This window comes from Cetorhinus maximus, chromosome 7, assembly GCF_964194155.1.
Source record: "Cetorhinus maximus chromosome 7, sCetMax3.hap1.1, whole genome shotgun sequence".
Classification (NCBI taxonomy): Eukaryota; Metazoa; Chordata; class Chondrichthyes; order Lamniformes; family Cetorhinidae; genus Cetorhinus; species Cetorhinus maximus.
This window is the reverse complement of record NC_135885.1, coordinates 147,258,467-147,286,392: the sequence shown is the minus strand read 5'-3', so window position 1 is coordinate 147,286,392 and position 27,926 is coordinate 147,258,467. Positions and strand designations below refer to the sequence as shown.

The 27,926-nt window shown below is 41.5% G+C and overlaps 1 long non-coding RNA gene across 1 annotated transcript in view; it reads right to left on the bottom strand.

Moving 5' to 3' along the window:
* LOC144682514 (uncharacterized) overlaps positions 1-13,408 on the bottom strand; it is a 30,992-nt gene extending 17,584 nt beyond the window's left edge. Inside the window, exon 1 of the long non-coding RNA XR_013577064.1 lies at positions 13,260-13,408. This is a non-coding gene — a long non-coding RNA (uncharacterized LOC144682514). The remainder of the gene's footprint in view (positions 1-13,259) is intronic.
* Between the last annotated feature and the right edge of the window lie 14,518 nt (positions 13,409-27,926).

The following is a 27,926-nucleotide window of genomic DNA, read 5'->3' as shown; positions in this document are numbered from 1 at the left end:
GCCCATTTCCCTGTATTCTGTGGGCCCCATTCCAGGATCTGTTAAACACTTCACACACGCACATCTGAATCCATCTGAATATAGAAATCACGGTTGTGAAGGAGTCTAATGATGTGCAGCACTTTGCACCACAATACAATGATACATGCATAGTTCAGCTGTAAATTACAAATTGCCAATGGACCCATTTTCTCTCAGCCTCAGTTGCTATTATTTTGTATAATAACCAATCTTGAATGGAGCAGCCATTCGCAATGAGTACATTTGGGGAGGTCCTGAGGGAGATCACAAGAACTTCTTGAGTGCTGACTTTGCTATTATGTTCTTTTCATAAACTTCCTTTTTAAAATATTAGTCTTTAAATGCATGCTTTAATACACTGTTTGTGACAGATTGGAATATAATATACTCTTCTGGGTGAATTACATTAGAATTTAGAAATTCTTACTTAAACACAATATGTGACACTGTAGGAACATTAAGTAAGTCAATTTCCTAGACAATAAAGTTTGTTCACCAAAAGATATTATATGTTGGAAAGCAAAAGAAATGTATTATATTTAAGGACTCATTTTGGAAATACTATAGAGTTAAAGTAATAACCTCAGCTCTCAAGCTATTATCATTCATCCTGCAAATTGGTTTCTATTTAAACCTTTGATCTCTCATTGTTATCCAGTTACATAATGCAATTAAAACGTAATCTTAAGAAAAGTGTGAGATGCAATAAATAGACTGAGGATTGTTGGTAAAACAGAATATTTTCCATACAATTTGTTTGTTGAATCAGTCACACACCAAACCAGCTAGAAAGGTCACAGGTTCAAGCCCCACTCTCGGACCTGTTCTTATGACTTAGCTAATTGCTCTGTCAGAACTGCACAATGCATGCGGGGAGGTGAAACGGGAGCTGCATTGCTACAAATGTTGAGGAACTACACAGCTGCCGGTGATGGGGAGTCGCATTGCTGCCTCTGTGTAAGGTGTTGCATTGTTGCAGGATTGCGAGAGAACTGCATGCAGGTGTTGAGGAAGCTTCATTGTTGCTGACATTGAGAGAACTGTATAGCTGTAGCTGTTGGGAGCTGCTGCAGATGTGGGGAGCTACTTTGCTGGCTGCCTATCAGCTCAAGGAAGCATCTTCCTTCTATTTTCCTGGTCTGAGGCAGCATGATCTCCCCAATCTTCCACATTGGAGCTGGATTCCTCTTTGACAGTGACAACAGACTGCCTGGTGAATGCCGCTCTATTGAAATCCTCATCCGACTCCCCATAGTGGAACTCATCTGCAGCCCTATTCTCCAGTGAGCTGTCACACAAGTATCCTTTCCCTGGGCCTGGCTGCAAGCCGGTGACTCACTACATGTTGATCTGTGCTAGCCTCTAAGGTCCTCACAGTGCCAATATTTGAGTTGGTGGCTGTGAGTGTCAGATCAAGAGACGGTGCCTTGACATTACTTTCACAAGGAAGTTCTTCCCCTCCTTCCTGTCTCCACTGAGGCTTTTCAGGCAGAAGCTCTTCTGTTTCTGAAAGCGTACAAGCAGATGGAGAGTGTTAGGGTGAGGGGAGAGGGTTGGGGAAGAAAGCAGGAGGATCATGGTCACACCATCAGCTCCTTGCTCAGCTTTCCAAATAGCAGGATGAAGATGAGAAGGGGCAAAAGACAGGAATGCACCATGATCCTTAATGCTCCCAGAAGGAGAGTGTTAGGGTGAGGGAAGAGGGTTGGGGAGGAGAGTAGGAGGATCAAGGTCACACCATCTTCAGTTCCCACTTGATGCTACAACTCAGGATGAGGTTGAGGAAGGAGTTGGAAAGGGGCAGACGGCTGTCACTAACCATCACCGTGCACTGCCTCTGCTGTACAGACACCAGAGGCTGCACTGTCACCAGCCCCATGAAGTGGAACCCACCCCACCCCCGGGGATCAGGGGATGGAGTCATGGAGCTCCCCTCCAGTCTGCTGCCCCTCCCTGCTGTAACAACCAAACTCCTTCTGCAGAGGAGAGGGCAGAGCACCAGTGATTGTGTGGCACTGCGCTTGGCTGATGTGCTAAGGAGATGGAGGTGTGAAAGGCAGGGAGGGTTGGGTGTGAGGGTGAGGGAGAGTATGTTAATGTTGGGTGTAAGCCCTGAGTGCCAGTGATTGCTGCCGGGTGAATGATGGGGGTATGGTGCATTGAGCAGAGGGAGAGATTGCTGGTGTGATGGACATGGGCTGTAATGTGAGGATACATTCACTGGCCTCACACAGGCGGTCAAGGTGATTGTATTTTGTCCTGCATTCCTGCCTCATCCATGGTGCCAGACTTTGGGCAATCATATTCTGTGTGACAGGCTCCCATTCCCACTTCCAGCTGTGAATGGAGGATTTCTCTCCTACCCAGGGAACCATTGCCCCCCTCCTGGATTCCAGTGAGCACAGCGTCCATTGTAATGTCACCAAATCGAGGTGTTCTTTCCCTTACCTGCTGAGACATCCAATGCTTCAAACTGATTTTCTATCAGCTTTGATTTCAGGTGTATAGGCTCCCCTTAATAGGCAGAGACTCCATGAAGGCTAGAGGCTGCCTGGAGCATGTAATGGCCAAACAATGCTGTCAGGGCCTCCTGCTGTGCGCAGAGACAGCAGGGAGCTCCGAGGGCAGCAAAGCAGCACGGGACCAGCACTGAAGCCACTTGGCCCAACACTGCTGTCAGTTAAATGAAATAGGTGGATGACAATTGTGTTCTGCACACCCCAATTTCAAAGGTTAGGTCACGAATCATGAGTCCCATGCCCAAAAACCAAGTCAGACAAAATTCTAGCCCACAGGCTGCTCTAATGGGAATGTCAAGGCACACAAGGTATCGATGCAAAAATGGCTAATTTCATGATCATATGTTTCAGGAGTATAGCTGTTAGTGTGGATTGAAGTTTTATATGTAAGGCAATGGGAGCACCTGGCGAGAGGCTGCTAAACAGACCTAAAGTATTTGAAATTCAGAGGATCACTTGTGTTCATTTAACAAGGTCAGAGTTACAAGTGGGAAAAAGACTAAGCAATGAATGGTCTCTTTCTGAGTTTCTTGGTAGAGACAAGATGTCTACAGTTGTCTTCATAAGAAGTTTAAATTATTCATGTGGCTCTCACATCACAGAAAGGTTAAAAGCAACAGATAAACAAGGGAAGGGCTTAAAGTATCCCTATACTCTTCAGATCAAAGCACAGTCTTAAAATTAAAGTTAATTAGTTTAAATCTCTATCTGGGCCATCTAAGATGTGCAATCCAAGATAGATAGGGAGGGTATATTTTGGTTTTGGGTTTATCTGTATGTTTTCTCACAGAAGCAGGCAGTTGGAGGCTGGAAGCAGCTTTGAGAAGCAGAGACAGAATTTTCCAGAAGCAAAGGGCATGCAGAAATCAGAGATATTCTTGAGTTGGAGTCACTGAGCAAGAATGCAGTGAGGTCCATTCTTGAGCTGGGATGTTTACAATTATGAGGTGCTTAAGGAGAGTTAGAGGGTTGCTTGGCTGGATGCTAGTCGAAAGACCACAAGAAATTTCATACCTTGGAAAAGAGTGGTAACACTGAAGAGAATCAAAGTGAATTCCTGAAAGCTGTGGCACACCTTGATTTGGTCCCAAGAGAAGTGAAGGAACCCTCAAGGTCCTATAATGTGTAGGGGAACTCTTGGGTAGAAATAAAAGTCCTGGTGAGATTTTCAGGCTTAACGAATAAGGGTTTATAAGATATAATGCTGTTAGTTACTTTGTTTAACTCATGTACACTCAAAACCTTTGTTTAAAACATGAAATATTGAAGTGTAATTTCTTTCAGTTAATAACTAAAAGTTCAAATTTCTTCTTAAAAGTTATAAGTCTCCCTCGAGATCAGGATAAGACAGGACAATCGATGACACACTGTCAAGTTCAGTCTGAATGGGAAGATGGAAACAGACTCTTGAGTCATTTATTCAATTTTTGCTACAGATTTTCTAATGAGTTCAGCAAGTCTGAATGATAGTACAAATAAATCTTCTGCTGGATCCACACACACACACAATACACACTCACGTACACAAATATACACACACACAATTATACACTCACATTAACAAATATACACACACACAATACACACTCATGTACACAAATATACACACACACAATTATACACTCACATATACAAATATACACACACACAATTATACACTCACGTATATAAACATATACTCACATGCACAATACACGTACACAGGCAATATGCACTTACACGTATACAAATTGATACACACACCCCAATATACTCGCACACATATGCTCACACTTATACAAAGACATATACAAAATACGCACATGCATATATGGACGCATATAAGCATACACACACACACACACAATATATGTAAGCACCCATCGTAAAATAATTACTGTGCCAAGAATTCTCAAATTAATTATACTGACTAAAAATGGCCCACAAATACTCCACCCCAATCCCTTTAAATACTCCCTAGGTTTGATAACTAAACCTGACTGCATTAACTGATGAGCATATTCTCACTATCAGCCCCACTGAAGATCCTGGAGCTTTCTGTTTGCCTCTGAGCATTCTGAATATTCCTAGTGGTAACCACACTTTCCTGCAAGACATGATGTGTGTATTTGAAAATCAGATTTAGTTAACCTGCAGCACATAAAAGGTATTTGGAGACTATTGCAGCTTCAGTGCAGGTCAAGGCCTGAAAATGATATCAGAATGGATTTGTCCAGACAGGAAGATCAAGGATCAAGGAAAGGGCAGGATGTATGTTAAAGGGAGGAATTCTCCATTACAAACCGATCCTGGAGTGTACCTTCAGGCATAATCCTCCACTTACTGATCCCCACTCTAGGTTACCAGGCCTTGCCCTAATAAGCATAATCTCATTACACCATAAATAAAACTTTTCTATTTATCTCTAGATTTAAAATGAATCTAATAAGGCTTATGATACAGTCACCCAAAACCCTAATCATATTTTGCCCTATCTAAAAGTAATCAGTAATTGTGTTATATCATAACGTGCTGACACAGAAGGCAGAATGAGAACCCAGCTGTTCTAATTAAATTAAATGCTAGGCTGATGGAATATATTTGCCAAAGCTCATAGTGTAAGGGTGCAGAATTAATAAGCATTATAGCTTAGAGCAGGAGATGATATCACAATGGATGCAGGGTTTTGATGTGGAAAGCCTCATTCAGATTCAGTGACCATAATGTAAGAATGTGACAGCTGCTTAGACAGACTGTAAACCTTGAACACAGTCATCTGAGCCACCAACCCAAACCTTCTCCTTCTGTGAAACACTGTTGTGATATTCTGATGAAATTGGGAAGAACAAGAGACAAAGTGACAAGAATGGGTAAAATAATAAAAGAACATTTGCATGTTTTTGATCTTTATACACGACAGGGCAAATTAAAAACAAAATACTGCCGTCCAACCCCAGTTAACTTCATCCCAACGTAACCGCACCCTCAGTTTCATCAATGGGTATATTTTCAGTCTCTTGTTCTAGTATTGTTGCTGTCATGTCCATTCGATCAGCTTGATGATGATTCATAATCACAAGATTATTAATAGGATACTAAATGTATTCATCCCAAAATTTTCCAGATGATCTTTTAAACAGGCAAAGCTCATTTCTGGCACAAACTATTTTGGAGGCAAATTCTATTTCTCCACAAATACCAGATTGACTCTGTGGTATCTCAGCGACGTGGTGTGTCAGCGACGGGGTGTATCAGCGACGGGGTGTGTCAGCGACGGGGTGTGTCAGCGACGGGGTGTGTCAGCGACGGGGTGTGTCAGCGACGGGGTGTGTCAGCGACGGGGTGTGTCAGCGACGGGGTGTATCTGCGACGGGGTGTGTCAGCGACGGGGTGTGTCAGCGACGGGGTGTGTCAGCGACGGGGTGTATCTGCGACGGGGTGTATCTGCGACGGGGTGTGTCAGCGACGGGGTGTATCAGCGACGGGGTGTATCTGCGACGGGGTGTGTCAGCGACGGGGTGTGTCAGCGACGGGGTGTATCAGCGATGGGATGAAAAGCAGTGAGAGTATGTGATCAGAAGAACACGATTATATCGTTGTCACAATCTCACAACTGCACCGCAATCCACAGCAGACTCCAAGATATCTTTAAAAATATACATGTGTTAAAATGTTGCTTAACTTTCCCAAGTTAGTGTCACCGAGGGTATCATTCTCACCTCTGACTCAAATGGTCATTAGTTCAATTCCCACTCCAGAGACTTGAGCACATTATCCAGGTTGGCATTAGAATCATCGAAAGTTTACAGCACAGAAAGAGGCCACTCTGCCCATCATGTCTGTGCCGGCCGAAAACGAGCCACTCAGCCTAACCCCACTTTCCAGCATTTGGTCGGTAGCTCTGCCGGTTACAGCACTTGAGGTGCATATCCAGACTCCTTTTAAATGAGTTGAGGGTTTCTGTCTCTACTACCATCTCAGACAGTGAGTTCCAGACCTTTACCACCTTCTGGGTGAAAAAGCTTTTCCTCATGTTCCCTCTAATCTTTCTACCAATCACTTTAAATCTATGCCCCCTACTCACGACCTCTCTGCTAAAGTAAATAGGCCCTTCCCATCCACTCTATCCAGGCCCCTCACAATGCTGTATATCTCAATCAGATCTCCCCTCAGCCTCCTCTGTCCCAAGGAGAATAATCCCAGCCTATCCAATCTTTCCTCATAGCTGCAATTTTCCAGTCCTGGCAACATCCTCATTAATCTGCTCTGTACCCTCTCGAATGCAACTTCATCCTTTCTATAATGAGGTGACCAGAACTGCACACAGTGCTCAAGTTGTGGCCTAACTAATGTTTTATATAGTTCCAGCATAACCTCCCTGCTCTTATATTTTATGCCTCCGCTAATAAATGAAAGGATTCCATATGCTGTCTTAACCACCCTATCAGCCTGCCCTGCTACCTTCAGGGATCTCTGGGCATTCACTCCAAGGCCCCTCACTTGCTCTACTCCTCTCAGTATCATCTCATTTATTGTGTAATCATTTGCCTTGTTTGACCTCCCCAAATGCATCACCTCATTCTTCTCTGGGTTGAATTCTATTTGTCACTTTCCTGTCCACCTGACCAGTTACAAGTGCAATACTGAGGGGCTGTTGTACTGTTGCACCATTGAAAGATGAGTCATGTTTAAGCAAGGTCCCACCTGTCCTTTCAGGTAGACACAACAACTTATATTGATATAGCACCTTTAAAGTAATGAGACACCTCAAGTCACTTCACAGGAGCGCTATAAAACAAAATATGACACCAAGCCACATAAGGAAATCTTGTTCTGCCGAAGGGCCATGAGGGCTCGAAACGTTGACTGATTTCTTCTCCGCCGATGCTGCCAGACTTGCTGAGTTTTTCCAGGTAATAAGGTTTTAAGGAGTGTCTTAAAAGAGGAAAGTGAGGTAGAGGGATGGAGAGGTGTAAGGAGGGTATTCCAGAGTTAAGGACCTAGGCAGCTGAATGCAAAGCTACCAATGGTGGAGAAATTAAAATTGGGGATGTAGAGAGGCCAGATACCTTGGAAGTTTTGGGGCTGGGGGGGGATTACAGAGATAGGGGAGGGTGAGACCATGGAGAGATTTGAAAACAAGGATGAAAATTTTAAAAATCAAAATGCTGCTTGACCAGGAGCCAGTGTAGGTCAGTGAGCACAGGGGTGATAGGGGAATGGGACTTGCTGCGAGTTAAGACACGGGCAGAATTTTGGATGAGCTCAAGTTTATGGAGGATAAAATGTGGGAAACCACATCGAGTGCATTGGAACAGCTGCGTTTGGAGGTAACAAAGGCATGAACGAGGGTTTCAGCAACAAAGAAACTGTGACAGGGATGAAGTCAGGCAATATTACAGAGGTGGAAATAGGCATTGTTAGTGATGGTGTGATTATGAGATCGGAAGCTCATCTCAGGGTCAAATGATTAGAGCAGGGGTGTTCTCCCTGCTGCCCTGGCTAATGTTTAATCCCTCAACCCCAACATGTCTATATTAGATTACCTGATCATGCATATGATCTAGATGAAGGAACTGAGGGCATCCTGGCTAAATTTGCAGATGATACAAAGATAGGTGGAGGGACAGGTAGTATTGAGGAGGTGGGGAGGATGCAGAAGGATTTGGACAGGTTAGGAGAATGGGCAAAGAAGTGGCAGATGGAATACAACGTGGGGAAGTGTGAGGTCATGCACTTTGTAGGAAGAATAGAGGCATAGACTATTTTCTAAATGGGGAGAGAATTCAGAAATCTGGAGTGCAAAGGGACTTGGGAGTCCTAGTCCAGGATTCTCTTAAGGTTAACTTGCAGGTTGAGTCGGTAGTTAGGAAGGCAAATGTAATGTTGGCATTTATTTTGAGAGGACTAGAATATAAAAGCAGGGATGTGCTGCTGAGGCTTTATAAGGCCCTGGTCAGACCACATTTAGAATATTGTGAGCAATTTTGGGCCCCGTATCTCAGGAAGGATGTGCTGGCCCTGGAGAGGGTCCAGAGGAGGTTCACGAGAACGATCCCAGGAATGAAAGGCTTAACATATGAGGAACGTTTGAGGACTCTGGGTCTATACTCGATGGAGTTTAGAAGGATGAGGGGGGATCTGATTGAAACTTACAGAATACTGAAAGGCCTGGATAGAGTGGACGTGGGGAAGATGTTTCCATTAGTAGGAGAGACTAGGACCCGAGGCACAGCCTCAGAGTAAAGGGAAGACCTTTTAGAACAGAGATGAGGAGAAACTTCTTTAGCCAGAGAGTGGTGAATCTATGGAATTCATTGCCACAGAAGGCTGTGGAGGCCAGGTCATTGAGTGTATTTAAGACCGAGATAGATAGGTTCTTGATTGGTAAGGGGATCAAAAGTTATGGGGAGAAGGCAGGAGAATGGGGTTGAGAAACTTATCAGCCATGATTGAATGGTGGAGCAGACTCGATGGGCCGAGTGGCCTAATTTCTGCTTCTATGTCTTATTCATTTGCTGTTTTTTTTGGCAGCTTGCTGTGCACAAATTTGTTGCCATATTTCGTAAATTGCAACAGTAACTGAACTTCAGTATTAGTCCAAATGATTTGGTACATCTAACAGTGTGAAGAGCTTTTCAGTGGTAACTTGGTTGTTTCTCAAGTTAGTGTCACTGGGAGTATCACTCTCCCCACCAGGTTAAATGGTCATTGGTTTAATTCCCTGTCCAGAGACTTGAGCGCATAAACCAGGCTGACAATCCCAGTGCAGTAATGAGGGGGTGTTGCACTGTTGCACCATTGGAGGTGCTGTCCTTTGGATGAATGATGTTAAAGCAAGGTCCCATCTGCCCTGTCATGGAAACACAACAACAACTTACATTTATATTGCATCGTTAACGTAATAAGGCATCCCAAGTCGCTTCATAAGAGCATTATAAAACATGAAAATAAACATTCCATAAATCTATGGAATGATGATTCCATTTCTATTCAACCTGCTCTCATTATAAAATGTGGTTTTGCATTATTTAACAGCAGGTTGGATAGATATTGAATAGAAAGTGTAGTGCCCACCAGAACTACACCCCACACTCAAGCCAGCAACTCTTTGCAGGCTAAGTGCAATAATAAAACAAAAATTAAAATAGCTGCTAAATTGAATATTCTTGAACTGTGTTTTCTCTGGGTTTGGAGTACAAAAATTTAACCTAATGGATGAACCATAGAATATATTTGCAGAAATATTCTCTACTGAATTATAAGGAGCCTATTTAAGAGTCTGCATGTTTTGACATCTGAATTTTAGATCACATTTTTATTTTTTAAAACTTGTCTGTTTTTGTGTAGAACTGTATTTGCAGAAGTTACATCATTTACTGCAGTAAATTTCCATCAAAGGGAGTCTGTTTACCAAAGGCATGATGTGCAAATTCTGGTCATACTGTACTGTTGATAATCACAAATCATATGAATGATTTCCTCTGTATCTGACTATGGTGCACTATTCATCCTCAATCTCTTTGCAGACATGGACCCAGCTTCCTCATGACATGTAGACTTACCTCTCCACTACTGAGATTGCTTGTTCAACAGCCAATCTTGAATGAGCCACAATTTTATCAAGCTAAACATTGGGGAAACTGACACCATTGCCTTTAGTGTCAATCAGTATCTCTGTACCATTCCCACTGATTCCATATCCTTCCCAGGTCACACCAGATGTTTGCAAACTCAGATGACCCCTATCTCTAATATAAAGACCACCTACTTTCACCTTTGCCACATAGCTTGTCTCCAACTTTACCTTAGCCTATTTGCTAAGAAACACTTCATCCCTGACTAACATGCCTCCAGGCTCCAATGTTGCCTTTACCAGACTGTTCTCCACCCTCTGAGAAATCTCAGCTTTCTCAAAACTCCGCTGTCCCAAGTTGTGTTCACCCATCAACCTTGTCCTTTCTGACCTACATCATCTCCTGGCTCTACCACCACCAAAATTCTCATCCTTGTGCTTAAATTCCCCCCTGGACTTGCCACTCCATATCCCTATAGCATTCTCCAGTTCTACAATCCCAACCAAAGTCTCCATTCCTCTGGCTCTGACAATTTGTGCATCCACCCCCTCCCTCACTTCACTCCACCATTGGTAGTCATGCCATCAGGTGTTTAAAGTTCATGCTCTGGAATTCTTTCCAGGGACCTTTTGACTCTCTCTCCGCCTTTGATTCTCTCTCCGCCTTTACAATGGTCTTTAAAACCCATCTCTTTGACCAAGCTTTTGCCACCAACTTAATAATTTTTTGGCTCAGCAGCCATTTTTGACTGCACATCTGTGAAGCACTTTGTGATGTTTATGCTAAAGGTACTGCATAAAAGGTATGTTTTTGTTGATGAAATCTTGTGAACAGTAAAATGTCATGTATTTCCCTTCCAATTTGGTTACATTTATTGAAGAGTAAACAGTGCTGGTAATGACTGCAACTCAACTGAAAACCCAATACCGGAGAGCAAAGTAAATGGAATTAACTAAAATGCAAACTGATTGTTTTAATGTACAAGCCAAAAGGATAAAGTCATTCAATGGTCAGTAGGTGAAGAGAAGTTTGTTATATTATCAACCTACTGGAATTTGTACCAACTGCAAATTAAAACATGAAAAACTTTTTTTTAAATCTGCTTTCTGGTATCTGAAGAGGTAATATGTGAGGGAGACAGCAGTACCTCATGGAGGTAAAATCTTAATTCTTTTAGTTGGTGTTTACTGTGTGAAGATTAATTTCTGGGGTTCTTACATTACAATGATTACTACATTTCATAAAGTACTTCATTAGCTGTAAAGAACTTTGGGATGTCTAGTGGGCATGAAAGGCACTATATAAATACAAGTCATTTGTCAAAGAGACTATTGTATCAATACTTTAATGTATTTCTGAAAATTTAGATCAGTTTCATCCTCCCTCCAATGTACCAAAAATGCCAAATATCTGGCTGACTTGCTGAAAGCAGCACTTTTTCCACTAACTCTGATAAAACTGATCATTAAATCGGCATTTCACATCCCAGTCAGCAGTTGCTGCTGACAAGCTCTTAAGCTTGTAATCTCATTTAACCCCCTCCTGTCAGGAGCAGGCAAGCTCTGGCAGCATAATGTGGAGTAAATTAGATCTGACATGGCAACAAGAGAAATGAAAAGCTCTTCATTTTAAAAGTCAAGCCACAGTGGGTAACCCTGACCTTCAGCTGTCTCCTCCAGCCCGTTCTTTTCACTGGGAGACCCTGCAGACATTTAGAGAAGGACGAGGATAAAGGGAATCTTAGGATTCCATAAAGTCAAATTTCCCCGGAGATGAATTATACTGAATATTTAGACAGTTGAAGGGAATTTCGACTGTGCTTTTTTAGAAAGTCCTTACCCAGTAATAAAAGATGAAACCTACACTGTCCATTTCAAGCTCCTTAGGTTCAATACTTCGCTGTGTGCCTGCAGGGCTCTCTATCTCTGAAGCTGGTTAGTCCTGGTGGAACACAGCAGGGCCACTTCTGTCCTTCTGATTCCTTGCATTCTAAATGAGGTCATCCTAGTTGGTGGCTGAACTCTTCAAAGCCAACTCCTCACACTGGCATTTACTTGATTGTAACCAATGGAAGATTTTGGAAAGTATTCTGCTTGTATCTAAGATACAACTTCACTTGTTACAAAGAAATCTCCTGGAGACCTCAGGATTTCTATCAATTATCTGCCCTGGCCAAGAGCAAAGTTTCACGCTTACATCAAAGTTTATTTTTTAAAGAATGTAACACTTTTTTAAAAGCAGCACACACAGGATATGTTATTTTCTGTGAAAGCCAAAAACAATACAATAAATATCAACAAATACCCCAAACTCCCTCAGTGATGGTTCCGGATAAATGCAGATGATTAACCCATTTTTGCATCGTCTGTTTAACCTGCTACTTCAAATTTGAAAAGGTGACCATGCAAATTTTGAAAAAGTATGAAAATGCTAACAAAGATATTCCGTTCCACATGCCCAAGTTACTTAAATCAAACTGCTCACAATTTACTAAATAATGATGTTGGAGTCATAGAAACAATTGGTGGATGTCTACAAGAAGAATCTTCTGCACCCCCTGGTTATTTTTTGTAATTGGTACTGAGTTCAAAAGAAATTAGTCATCAGATGAAAATAATCCCATTACTGTAAAGCCCAAAATACAGAAATTCAACCACTTGACAGAATAACTGGTTCTAAATCTTGTTTAAAACATTAGAGAAACATTCTTTAAAATGTAAACTTAAAAAATAAATCTTCTCAACCTTCCTAGCAATTGAACCCCACTGTCTGAATCGGCCCAACAATATAGGTTGGCAGTCCTACATTAAATAATTCGAAACAAGTAGAGAAACCCCAGTGATATAGTTTAACCGGGAAGTGTGCCAAACACTGGGAACTCGGCTCAGAAACAGGCTCTCACTCCCGCATATACTTACACATGTAGCCTCACATAGACACACTCTCACCCATGCACCCTGATATGTACACACCCATTTCACGCACTCTCACACATTCACTGTCGCACACGCACCTCATGCACTCTCACACACACTTACACACTCACGCTCGCTCACTCACACCATGGCCATGTAATGAAACATTTATATTTGCCCACAGCGCAGATGAGCCTGGAGTTGCAAGTTACTGATAAAAGCAAATGCTGCAGCAGAGTTCATTTTACCTGAAAAATGCCGATTGGTTTCAAGGCTTCCTGTTGCCTTATCAAGACTGTGTCAAACGGAAGCCTCTGCCCTGCCATCTACATTTAGGTTTAAAAGCAGTGTTTCAATAACATGAGAAGCACAAGACAGTGTGTACTCTTCGAATTGTGGAAGGACAGAGTACTGGAAGCATTGCTGCCAAAAGCCCTTCAGTAATGCCGTGGTTTATTTAATTTGTCAGTATAATAGAAGCAGCTGAGTGAGAGGCAGAATGCATGGTGGTATCAAAGAAACAAAAGCTAAAAGTACCCACTATTTTGATTCCCTTTTAAAAATTACTTCCAAAGTGTGATATCTATTGTGAAGAATAATGCTGAACAAAGCATAGTGTCTTGGCAATATTCACCAAGCTTATTCACACTGCCAATTCTGTCTGTACATTCAGAGGTACAATACTCTTACAAAAGATGTATTGGGAGGTCTATAGCTCCCATTGTACGCTCAGTATAAACAAAAGAGAGCTAGAAGTTGAGTGATGCGTAGTCACATAGAAAATGGCTCATTCAGTCCAGCCGTGTTTCTGTGTCTTGCCTGAGTTTCTATCTGCTGAATAATGTATATTAAACAGAAAATACTGATCAGAGCGCAATGCGGAAATGAAATAGAATAATAGCATAACCAATGTGATGGTTGTTTCACGAAATGAATTTCGAGTAAATAAAAAAAAATGATTGCATGATTATGATCTGCTTCTAAAGTGAAGATTGCTCATTCAAGATTTATGTTAAATAAATACAAGTAATTAACACTAACTAATGGAAACATGGGAAAGTCATGTCCTCCCCGGTTCCTCCAAGGCTCCCAAATAAAAATCCCCTGAATTCCCCACTCCTCAAATATTTCCCTTAAATATCCCCACACTTGCTAGCCCTGCCTAGACAGTTCACTGGGCTCATTTGATCCCATTTTGTGTAAAATATTTCAAACTGACTTGTTAGTGCCTTGAACTACATTGTTTCAGTGAAAGCCTGATTAAAGTATTAAACACTACCGTGATTGTAAAAAAAGCTGTTACATTTTACTGTTCTCCTGATCCAATAATAAGTAAAGTCACTAAAATCAGTTTGTATTAATTTCCACCAACAAGGAAGCAATTCTTTCATTAAGAAAGACAGACTTGCATTTATACAGCACATCGGTAATGGTAATTAGCCATAATCCACGAAGGACGTCTGTCTCCATTAGAGAGAGACAATTGGTTATTAATTGGTTATATAGCTTGAGAGGCACCACTCCACATCAAGAGGGGGATTTCACAGCCTCTCCAGCTGCCTATTTGCAGGGGGACAGTAAAATAGGACAGGTGTCTTGACCACTTCCTTCCTGCCCACCCCCAAACTGCCCCCCATAATATGATGGCTGGGTAAAGCATCAGCCAATCCACCTGCCTTCATACCTATTGAGTCCCTTAATTGGACAATTAATGGCCAATTCACCCCATCCCCTGTAAAATTCCCAAGCATGAGGCATGGAGACAGGCCTCCATGAACTTCACAGATGAAGCCATGGTGTTGAGTCATTCTGCATCACACTCTAGCTACCTAAGCTAACCGACCCACACAGCACTTTTCACAACCTCAGGATATACCAAAGCACTTTGCAACAAATGAAGTACTTTTGATTAATAGTCTTTGTTGTAATTTAAGGAATAATTCAGCCAATTTGTACACAGCAAGCTCCAGCAAACAGCAATGTGCTAATGACCAGGTCATCTTTTTTCTAATGATGTTCAATGAGGGAGATATATTGACCAGAACTTTTCTGCTCTCCTTTGAATAGTGCTGTGAGATCTTTTACACCCAACCATCCGATAGGGCAACCAGGACCTCTGTTTAACATCCCATCTGAAAGATGGCACTCTCTGACAGTGACACACTGCCCAGTACCACACAGGATTGCTAACCTAGACTGTGTCATGGATTGGTAATTGGTTAGGTCAGAAGTAGGCAGTAGATACTGGTAGAATGAAAGCGATTATGTGACAAGTGGCATTCCACGGGGATCTGTTCTGGCATCTCAGCTTTTCATTGCACATATTGATGACCCGGATGAAGGAATAGAGGGTTCCATCGCCAAGTTTGCAGATGAGACTAAGTTGAAAGGGAAATTATTGCAGATGGTGTGTAATGTGGGAAAGTGTGAGGTCATCTGGTCTGGATTTAAGAAAGACAAATGGGAACATTTTCTTAATGGTGAGAGACTGATCTTTATCGACTTTGTACACTTCTTCAACTCTGTCCTGACCTGTCATTATCTTGACCTTTTTCCAAAGCCTTTGACATGACGTGTCACTGTGAACTTTGAAACGAGTTAACATCAGATGGTTTTCCATCAAACTGATGTTCACAAGTATCAATGTTTCCCTCACATGGTCCTATCTGTCCTGCAATAAGTAGTTCATCTTTTCTATTCCTTAGGAATTTCCCATGACCTTGTTGTTTCACAATCTGTTCCCTTTTCACATCAAAGACAACATTGCCAACCATATCTCACCATTTTATCAAGTATGGATTGATGGCACAAACAAAAGTAAAGGGGTATAATCTAATTGCCATTACAGACAGGTGGCTGCAGGGTGACCAAGGCTGAGAACTGAATGTTCAAGATTATTCAGCATTTAGGAAGGATAGGCAAAAATAAAAATGAGATGGGATAGCACAGTTAATAGAAGTTGAGATCAGTGCATTAGTGAGAGAGGATCTTAGATTGGAACATCAAGATGTAGGGTCAATTTGGGTGGAGCCAAGAAACAACAAGGGGCAGCAAACATTGGTAGGAGTTGTTTACAGGCCACCAAACAATAGTGGTAATGTAAGGCATGGTAGAAAGAAATACAGGAGCTCACCAAGGCTCCTTAGACAGTACCTTCCAAACCTATGATCACTATCATCTAGAAGGACAAGGGCAGCAGATACCTGGGAACACCACCACCTGAAAGTTCCTCTTGACATCACACACCATCCTAACTTGGAAATATATCACCGTTCCTTCACTGTTGCTGGGTCAAAATCCTGGAACTCCCTCCCTAACAGCACTGTTAATGTACCTACACCACATGGACTGCATCGGTTCAAGAAGGCAGCTCACTGCCACCTTCTCAACGGCAAGTGATGGATGGGCAATAAGTGCTGACCTAGCCAGTGGTGCCCACATCCCATGAATGAATTTTTTAAAAATCAGGAGATTACAGGTGCATGCTACAAGGATAGTACTGTAATTATGGGGACTTCAATCTACACAGAGTGTGTAAACCTAATTAGCATTAATGCTGTCGGGGACAAATTCCCAGAATGGTTTTCTAGAGCAATATGTTGAGGAATCAACAACAAAATGGGCTATTTTAAATCTAGCATTGTGCAATGAGAAAGGACTATTTAATAATCTAATTGTAAAGGGTCTTTTAGGGAAGAGCAACCATAATATGATTGAACTACATCACTTTCAAACTTCATGTAAAATTCTATCAGAAACTAGGGCCTTTAATCTAAACAAAGGAAATTATGAAGGTATGAGGGGCAAGTTGTCTGAGGTAGATTGGGGAACTACATTAAAAAATATGATGGTAGACAGGGAATGGCTATCATTTAAAGAATTTGTACATAGTTTACAACAAATTCACCTTCCTTTAAGACACAAAAATCCAACAGGAAAAGTGATCTAACCATGGCTAACAATAAAAGTTAAGGATTCTATTAGACAAAAGGAAAAGTCTTACCCAAAAAAGGTAGTAAGCCTGAGGATTGGGAGCATTTTAAAATTCAGCAAAAGGAGAACCAAGAAATTGATAAAGAAAGAGAAAATAAAATATGAAAGTAAACTAGCAGGGAACATAAAAACAGTCTGTGAAAGCTTCTATAGGTATGTAAAAAGAAAAAGATTAGTAAAGACAAATGCACAGGCAGAGAATGGGGGATTTATAATGGGGAATAAGAAATAGCAGAAAAGCTAAAGAAATACTTTCTGTTTGTCTTCATGGGAGAAGGTACAAGAAACCTCCCAGAAATATTGGGGAGCCAAGGGACTAGTAAGATTGAGGACCTGAAAGAAATTTGGATGAGTAAATGTCATGAAGAGATATTAATGTATATAATGTTATTGGAAATTATTTTTAAATTGGACTTGTAGTAGGGTCTGTATCTGTGGGTGTGTTAATTGGATTAAAGCCAGCTAGCCTGGGTGCTTTGATGCATAGTAGTTTTGAGATGTTAACAGTAAGGAAAGGTACATTTGCATTTTGTTGAATAAACTATTCAAGGACTCGGGGTGAATTCTTGCACCTAGCTAGGAGACACCAAGCAATATGTTTATATTACTAATAAAATAAGTACTATGAAAGGGGTTTTATTGTTAGAAGAGGTGGAGTTCAAAGGGCCTGGTGATACAATGAGAATTTACATTCAAAGGGAAGGCTAGGTACATACAGAAGAGTTTAGTGTGTGAGTCAGAGGCATGTAATATCTAAGCAGCCTGTAAGCCTATCACTGTGCCAGCGAAGGAACAAATTGCAAGGGACCTCATTTTGAATTTGTAAGATAAGATGTGCTTTGCCTGGTGTCTGTTGTTGCCTTGGTGAAGATTTTAGGAGTGATAAATTTGGGGATTTGTTTAATAGTTATTATGGTAATAATTTGTAGATGTGTATGTATTTAATACCTTGTAAAATTAATAAATGTTTAATTTAACTTATATTAAAAAAACCTCTGAAGGCTGGGTGGTTTCATTACTGAAGTCAGAGCTGCATCTCAAACATACCAATTGAAAATATAGGTTATGACAGTTGTTTAAAGTTTCCCTCTGGGATTTTAAAAAACTCAGCCTTTACCAACTGCTGTGAAATAACATAATAAAGTAGTACTGGAGAAATTAGCGGGACTGAGAGTTGAGAAATCCTCTGGACCTGATGATCTACATCGTAGAGTGTTGAAAGAGGTGGGCGTAGAGATGGTAGATGCATTGGTGATCATCTTTTAAAATTCACTAGATTCTGGAACGGTCCCTGCAGATTGGAAGGTGGCAAATAACCCTACTATTTAGGAAAGGAGGGAGAGGAAAAATGGAGAATTACAGACCTGTTAGCCTGACATTAGTATTAGGGAAAATGATAGAATCTATTCTGAAGGTTGTGATAACTGGTCACTTTGAAAATAATGGTGAGATTGGGCCGAGTCAACGTGGGTTTATGAAAGGGAAATCATGTTTGGCAAACCTGTTGAAATTTTTGTGAGGATGTTACTAGCACGATAGATAAGGGAGAACCATTGGATGTGGTGTACATGGATTTTGAGAAGGCTTTTGAGAAGGTCCCACACAGGAGATTAGCAAAAATAATTAGAGCATGTGGATTGGGAGTAATATGCTGATATGAATTGAGAATTGGTTAACAGACAGAAAATAGAGAGTAGGAATAACCGGGTCATTCTCAGGTTGGCAGGCTGTGACTAGTGGGGTACTGCAGGGATCAGTGCTTGGGCCCCAGCTGTTCACAATATATATCAATGACTTGGATGTGGGGACCAAATGTAATATTTCCACGTTTGCGGGTGACACAAAACTTGGTGGGAATGTGAATTTTGAGGAGGACGCAAAGAGACTTCAAGGGTGTTTAGACAAACAAAGTGAGTGGGCAAGAACATGGCAGATGGAATATAATGTGGAAAAATGTGAAGTTATCCATTTGGTAGGAAAAACAGAAATGAAAAGTATTTCTTAAATGGTGAGAGAGTGAGAAATGTTGATGTCCAAAGGGACCTGGGTGTCCTTGTTCATGAGTCACTAAAAGCTAACTTGCAGGTGTAGCAAGCAATTAGGAAGGTAAATGGTATGTTAGCCTTTATTGCAAAAGGATTTGAGTACAGAAGTAAGGAAGTCTTGCTGCAGTTGTTTAGAGCCTTGGCAAGTCCAGACCTGGAGTATAGTGTGCAGATTTGGACTCCTTACCTACTTGCCACAGGGTGAGTGCAACAAAGGTTCACCAGACTAATCCCTAGGATGGCGGGATTGTCCTATGAGGAAATATTGAGAAGACTGTGCCTGTGTTCTCTAGAGTTTAGAAGAATGGGAGGTGATCTCATTGAGGTGTACAGGGCTCCACAGGGTGGATGCAGTAAGGATGTTTCCCCTGGTTGGGGATCTATTACCAGGGGTCACAGTCTCAGAATAGGAAGTTGACCTTTAGAACTGAAATGAGGAGGAATTTCTTCACTCAGTGGGTGGTGAATCTTTGGAATTCTCTACCCCATAGGGCTATGGAGGCTCAGTCAGTCATTGTGTATGTTGAAAGCAGAGGTTCATGGATTTCTAGATAACGATGACATTAAGGGATATGGGGATAGTGCAGGAAGGTGACGTTGAGGTAGATCATCAGCCATGGTCTATTTAAATGGTGGAGCAGGCTTGAGGGGCTGAATGGCTATTCCTGCTCCTATGTATCTCACATTCTTTCTGCTTACAAGGTCTATTGGTCTTGTTGTGCAATGACTGTATAACTGGATGGCTAACTTGTCACCCCTGGACCTCATCCATGTCCTTAAGTGAAGTTCAAGATGGTGTCTTCAAATTCACAGTTTTACTGCAGCAAGCTTAAGTCATGGTTATCAAGAGATTCCTTCCCTCAAACAGTCTCACAGGCTCCAGGAAAGGTCCCAGATTCCACAATTATGTCTCTGATTGGATTCAAAGTTTTTTTTAGAGCTGATTTCCCTTCAGGAACAGCGTCTGGGCAGGCTTAATGGAGCAGTTGGTTGTGTGTTACTTCATCTTCCGCAGCCAAACACTCTAAACCTAGCTAGATTGTTAAAGAGGGAATCGAGGGTTTATTTTTACATCGTGGATGGCCATGTGCAACCATGTGGGAAATTCAGGACGTTTCTTGTCTTATTCTTGTCTTGTGTGACCTGATAGGTACTGTCTCCAACTGTTTGAGCTCAAGCTCAGGACTTCCAAGCTTGAGGACAGCTGGAGTTTCTGCTTCGCATCAGGAAAGATGAGAATTTCCGGGATTGTACATTCCAGGAGGTGGTTATCCCACATACAGTAAGTGTTCAGGATAATAGGTGGGTGGCCATCAGAAGAGTAGGAAGAGGCAGAAAGAACAGGAATCTTTGAGGTGTGGGCCACTTTCAAATGGGTACTCAGCATTGGAGACTGTTGGGAGTGATGATATTCTGAAGGAGTGCAGTCCAGACCAGGGCACCAGTGAAACAAGGGAACAACAATGTGTATGTGAAGATGGATGTTACTTTTTGGGTTTTAAGATTTGCATTATGAGATAAATAGAGATGACTTTTCAGCTGTTAAATTTCAAAGGGGAGTTTAGAAGTGACAAGGGACTTATGAAACCTTTGCAAGCTGTATTGGTAAACAAGGGAAGGTTATTAATATTTAATTGACCCAAAAGTGGAAGCGATAGGAAAACATGAAAGATTTTTATATTTTGGAAAAGTTGAGTTCAAAGAGATGTTTGAGAATAATGGAATCTAAGATGAACGGGAAAAAAGATATTTAAGGGAAGATTTTTAGTTGAGCTGTGGTGGCTGTGTGGGGGAGATGTCCTGAGACCAGATCTGTGCTGGGAGAAGGTGTGAGAATTGTCAATTTGAAGCAACCATCATGTTTTCAAGCCAGTCTTTGTTCTCAGAAAGAGTCTGTTTCTGAACGTTTCTTTTGAATTTCCACAGCAGAGTAGAAAAGAGTGAGAAGCCGTGTGGTATACCTTTACTAAAGTGAAGGCAGTTTTGCCTTGGGTAATATTATTGGATCTTTATGGTTAAAAATCTATAAGGGGGCTATTGCCACATAGGGCAGAATTTATCCTATGTCGGGTGGGCTTGGCGTAAAATGCGAGCGGCAGCGCTCAGCACTGCCTGTGCGGGCGGGGGAGGAGGGGGAGTGCAACCTTCACGCATGTCTGCAAGTGCACACTTCATAATCCCCCTGAGGCACAGAGCTACCTCAGGGAGATGAAGTGTTATTAAAAAAATATAAAGATTTGGAAATTGTAATAAAACATGTCCTCTCATGTGACTCTGTCACGTGAGCAGGAACATGTTATGAATTAAATTTTAAAACTTTTATTTTATTTTTATTTGCTTTTGGATACCTCATCCCGCTCGTGGATGAGGTTTCCAAAAATATGCAAAGGCCACTTGGCCTTTTTGACTGCCCGCTAACTGTAAGGTTGAACGGGCAGCGAAAAATTTAAGTTAATTGATTCTTTAGTGGCCTTAACAGGCCTTTTCATTGTCGGCAGGCACATTGCTGACTCTGGCATGTGCCCGCTGACTGAACTATCACATGACTGTGCATTGACGTTGGCACGCTTGGCCAACATCAACACGCATCGTTTCACACTCGAGTAGGTCGGACGCGCACCTGTCCACTGAGGTAACAATTTTGCCCATAGTTTACTTGTGTGTCCTGACCACATGGGTTTTTTTGGGGAATGTTTTGTAAGACTGTTTTAACTGTGTAGCTTTCATCTTGTGTGCTTAAGTTTTTTTTTTCCTTCTTGTTAATAAATCGTTTAATTTTAAAATCCAAAAAAAGTGCTACTGGGATTCTATGCTTCTGGGAACAGTAGCCTTCCCCTCATTTTCAAAATATAAAAAAAGGTTATGTTCAGGAAGTCAAGTTTCCCTCTGGGATTTAGCTTGCTCAGTGAATAACATCAGCTGTGGTCGTAACATGCAGAAATGCAGTTGTTATAGGAGATTCCATAGTCAGGGAGACAGATAGACATTTCTGTAACAATTATTGTGGGCCCTGCATGGTGTGTTGCTTCCCTGGTGTCAGGGTAAAGGACATCATAGTGAGGGTGCAGAGTATTCTGAAGGGGGAAAGGAATGAGCCAGAAACTGTGATACATATTGGTACCAGCAACAGAGAGAGGGCAGGTATTGAGGTCCTATGGTCAGGTTTTCTGGAGCTTGGGTGGAAGTTGAAAAGTAGGATTTCAAAGGTCATCATCTCTGGAATATTCCCAATGCCATGCATTAGCAAGTATACTGAAGGTCAATGCATGGCTTGAAGAATACAGCAGAAGGGAGGGCTTCAGGATTTTGGGCATTGGGGCCAGTTCTGGGTCAGAAGGCACCTATTCAAAAGGGATGGGTTAAACCTCAACAGGAGGATGGGCACCAGCAGATAGAAGTGCAAAAGATGAATAATGTGCATTAGGGAGTACTAGAGAAGGGAATAATTCCACATTAGATAGGAGCAGACTAAGTGGAAATATCAAGTTACTAGGGGGGTTCAGACTATGACAGAATGTAATAAAAGTCTAAGTCAGGGTTACAGTGCAATTATGTCAATGCATGGAGTGTGATAAATAAGATTGGTGAGTTACAGACACAGATTGCCATGTGGAAATGTGATGTTGTGGCAGTAACAGAGATCTAGTTGAAAGGAGGGCAGGACTGGGTATTAAATATTCCTGGATGCAAGGTGTTCAGGAAAGTTAGGAAAGGGGGAGGGGTGGCAGTATCGATTAAGGGGAGCATTGCAGTGCTGGAGAGAGAGGATGTCCCAAAGGGGTCAAGGACAGAATCTATCTGGCTGGAGCTAAGGAACTAAAAAGCTGCAATGGCATTGCTCGGTGTAGTCTATAGATCTCCAAGTAGTGGGAAAGATGTAGAGGAAGAAATTTGCAAAGGAAATTACAGAGAGGTACAAGAATGATAGATTTGTGATTAGTCATAATGGGGACTTTAATTATCCGAATATAGACTGGGATAGTAGTAGTGTAAAGGGCAGAGAGGGGAAAGAGTTCCTAGCGTGTGTTCAGGAAAATTTTCCATGGCTGTATGTTTCCAGCCCAATGAGGAAGGAAGCACTGCTCGACCTGGTTCTTGAGAAAAAGATGGTCCAGTTGGATCAAGCACCAGTAGGGGAACATTTAGGGGACCGTGGTCATTGTAACATAAGGTTTAGGTTGGTTATGGAAAAGGAAAAGAACAATCCAGAGAAAGAATAACTAATTGAGGGAAAGCCAACTTCAATGTGGTAAGAAAGGAAATGGCCCAGATCAACTGGAATCAAAGATTGGCAGGCAAAAGGGTATCTGAACCATGGGCTGCCTTTGAAGATGAGATAGTTCAGGCACAGTCAAGATATTCCCTTGAAATAGAAAGTCTGGACAAACAAACCCAGAGCTCCCTGGATGACAAAAGAGATAGTGATTAAGATGAAGAAGAAGAAGTGTACTTATGACAGATGTCAGGTAGATAATACAATTGAGAACCAGGCTGAATATAGAAGGCTCAGTGGGAAAGTGAAAAAGCAAATAAGAGAAGCAAAGAAGGGGTATGAAAAGAGACTGGCAGCTAATATAAAAGGGAATCCTGAAGTCTGCTATAGGCGTATAAATAGTAAAAGGGTAGTAAAAGGAGGAGTGGGGCTGATTGGGACCCAAAAGGGGATTTGTGCATGTATGCAGGAGGTATGGCTAATGTAGAAAATGAATACTTTGCATCTGTCTTTACCAAGGAAGAAGATGCTGCACAGGTCATAGTGAAAGAGAAGGTGATTCAGACTCTTGAAGGGATTAAAAATGATATGGAGGAGGTATTGGATAGGCTGTCTGTACTTAGAGTTGATAAGACACCAGAACCAGATGGGATACATCCAAGGATATCAAGGGAACGGAGAATGAAAATTGTGGAGACCCTGGCAATAATTTTCCAGTCTTCCTCAGAAGTTCCAGTTGGAGGACTGGAGAATTGCAAATGTTACACCTTTGTTCAAGAAAGGGTGTAAAGAAAAGCCCAGCAATGACAGGCCAGTCAGTTTAACCTTGGTGATGGGGAAGCTTCTAGAAATGATGATTCAGGACAAAATTAATTATCACTTGGGCAAATGCAATGAAGGAAAACCAGCTTGGATTTGTTAAGGGCAAATTGTGTTCAACTAACTTTCTGGAGCTTTTTGAAGCGGTAACAGAGAAGGTCGATGAGGGCAATGATGTTGATGTGGTGTACATGGACTTCCAAAAGGCATCTGATAAAGGGCCACAAAACAGACTTGTGAGAAAAGCTATAGCTCATGGAATAAAAAGGACTGAGTGACAGGAAAGAGAGTAGTGGTTTTTCGGACTGGAGGATGTAGTAGAGTTCCCCCGGGCTTGGTGTTGGGACCCTTGCTCTTCCTGATATATATTAATGAAATAGACCTTGGTGCACATGGCACAATTTCAAAATTTGCCAATTATACGATACTTGGAAGCATTGTGAAGTGTGAGAAGAATAGTGCAGAACTTCAAAAGGACATAGACAGGTTGGTGGACTGGGTGGACAAGTGGCAGTTGCAATTTAATGCAGAGAGATGTGAAGTGATGCAGTTTGATAGGAAGGACACGGAGAGACAATATAAAATAAAGGGTTTAATCTAAAGGGGATGCAGGAACAGAGGGGCCTGGGTGTATATATGCATAACTCATTGAAGGTTGCAGGACAGTTTAAGAGAGTAGTTAATAAGGCATGCATAACCCTGGGATTTATTAATAGGGCAGGGAATATAAAAGCAAGGAAGTTATGTTAAATCTGTATAAAACACAAGTTCAGCCTCAACTGGAGTATTATGTACAGTTCTGGGCACCACACTTTCGGAAAGATGTGAAGACATTAGAGATAGTGCATAAAGATTCATGAGAATGGTCATTGGGTTGAAGAAGCTCAGTTATGGAGACAGATTGGAAAAGTTGGGGCTGTTTTCCTTGGAGAAGAGAAGATTGAGAGGAGATTTGATGGAGGTTTTCAAAATCATGAGGGGTCTGGACAGAGTAGATGGGGAGAAACTGTTCCTATTGGTGAAAGGATTGAGAACCAGAGGGCAGGAATTTAAGGCAACTGGCAAAAGAAGCAACGGAGACACGAGGATTTTTTTTTCACACAGCGAGTGTTAGTTTCTGGAATGCTAAGGGGGAACTGGTTTCTTATCTGAAAAAGAAGATTGTGCAGGGCTAGTGGAGAAGGTGGGTGAGTGGCGCTGCGTGGGTTGTTCCTATGGAGTCGGTGTAGACACTATGGGCTGAATAGCCTCCTTCTGTGCTGCAGCAATTCTGTGATTCTGTGAACCTGTGAATGAGTTTGTCCCTGCAGTTCCTTCCAGTTAGGGAGGGTGTGATGTCCACTCCACATTCCCTACACTCGCAGAAAAGGCCCATTGGCTTTCAGTGCCTGTTCTCTTTCAGACTAAATGTGGCAGGTGGATTAGATAGATACTAAGGATCTGGAATCCCTGCCTGAACTTTAGTTTGTTATGTCTTCAGATCAAAATTTTTATTTCATGAATAAGGGTTTTTGAATCATGATGTTTGTACAGGGAGATGAGGGGGTATTAAGTTGGAGATGAGGGGGTATTAAGGTGTTTGATCTTAGCTGAAGATGTCCTTCCAGCACATCCACATGATAAGTAGTGAACAAGGAATGGAGAAAAATGAATTCTCTATATCATTTGCTTCAGTTTAACTTTGTGTTTGGAATCAAAGAAGTTTGCAGGTTAATCTGTTCTCCAATGCAAGTACAGGTTAGATATAGGGCCATTCTGTGACCCAAACTGGGAGTGGAGCTTCCAGACCAGACTGATAAGTAAATGTTGCTGAAATAATTTTTTAAGCTGTTCCTATTGTCCATTTTGCAGAATTATGGGTTTTCCCAAAAGAACAAAGTAAATCATATTCATAAATAATAAATGATAAACAATTAAATAATAAATCATAAACAAATTAAATCATATTCTTATTTATGGTTACATTAATCATAGCCATGAATGGATTCTTGCAGCAAAGTACAGAGCAGAGCTGTTAGGTTCCTCTACAGCTTCAGAGGCCAAGCTTTCGGTTAAGCTGCACAAGGTGGTGCAGCCATAGCAACCTGATTACCTTATGCCCCTCCCCCACACCCATGATCAATTTGCCTGTAGGAGGGAGAATCCAGTATTTTGCAGGTGAGTGGGACTTCATTATGCTTCTTTCATGAGTGAGAGGTTCTGGTTAGAAAGATAACCCTGCCATTTAGTAATTAGAAAAACGTTTATCCCATGGGATAATGAATGTGGAACAGACTCCCAGGGAAGGAGTTGATTCTCAGGTCAGTTGAAGAATTCTCCTAACAAAGAGGTTTTGGCTTTAGAGCGAGTTGTCTGATTGCTATTTTACTTTCTTTCCTGTAGACCAGGGACTTTACTTCTGATATTTCATTGTTCCTAACAAAATGTATTAGCTGTGGCTCAGTGAGCAATGCTCTCATCTCTGAGTCAGTAGATTGAGTTCATATCCTACTCCAGAGACTTGAATGTAAAATCCAGGCCAACAGTTCCAGAGGAGTACTGAGGGAGGACGGCAGTGTTGGAAGTGTTGCCTTTTGTAAGATCCATTCAAACGAGGCCCCATCAACCCTCTCAGATGGATGTAAAAGTTCCTATGGCACTGTTTGATCAAGATCAGGTGAGCAGTCCCTGGTGTCCTGGCTAATGTTTATTCCTCAACCAACATTACCCCATTACCAAAAACAGATTATCTGCTCATTGTCATATTGCTGTTTGTGGGATCTTGCTGTGCACAAATTGGCTGCTGCATTCCCTTACATTACAGAACTGACTATACTTCAAAAAGTACTTCATTGGCTGTAATGCTTTTTCGGATTGTCTTGAGGTCATGGAAGGTTCTATACAACATAAATCTTTCTTTAGCTCTTAACCCAAGAAGGTGGTTGAGAGGTTGAGAAACATAAATGAAAAGGTTAATGTTATTGTTTTTAAAAAAGCCTAGAAGGGAATGTTATTCAGGGTAAGGAGGCAAATGTAAATATAGTTTAACAAGTAATTTAAGTGATTATTAGGACATTGACAGATTGGATTGTTTTTACAGTAAATGGCAAATGGTATATCAGAAACACAGTTCATGTGGAGGAAGTTAAGCAGGCAGTACTGGGCAGGCCAAACTAAACGCTACTGAACCAGAATGGGTAGAATAACTAAGCTAGGGTGGCATAGAAGAAATTGAGCTTTGTTTGTTGGTTGATCTGAGCCAGTTTGGGTGGATATCTGCAACACAAAGGCTAGGAAATTAATAATTGGGAATTACTATCCACTGTCGGACAAGAGGAGGAAATTGATATGGAATTATTTGAACAAATAAAGACTGCATCAAGGAAAGGGAGGGTTGTAATTATAGTGGCTTTTAACTACCCTAATTTGAAATGGAATGAGAAAGAATAATCTTCCAAAGGTCAGGGTGGATTCAGACCCTCACTGCTTCCCAGCCAAACACTTTAAAACAGACTCGATTTCATATTCAGCAGACAACCTGAGATAGTGGAGAATCTAACAATGGGGAATATAGTAGCACTAATGGTGATATCACCATATTTCACACTGTGACCTGAAGAAGCACAAGGACTAAAAAATATACTGAAATGTAGCAAGGTTGATTTTCAAACCAGAGTAAAATTGGAAAACAAAGTGAGATGGGAAAGGAAAGGAAACGACATTGAACTGATGCCTGTTGATATCTCAAGGTATTGCTCATTTGTATCTTTGTCTATGCAGTACCCTGGGCAGCAGATTGCCCCCATATTATAGAAACCGCTCGATTTTCATTCTCTTGATTTAAATGAAGTCCAAGGTTCTAAAAC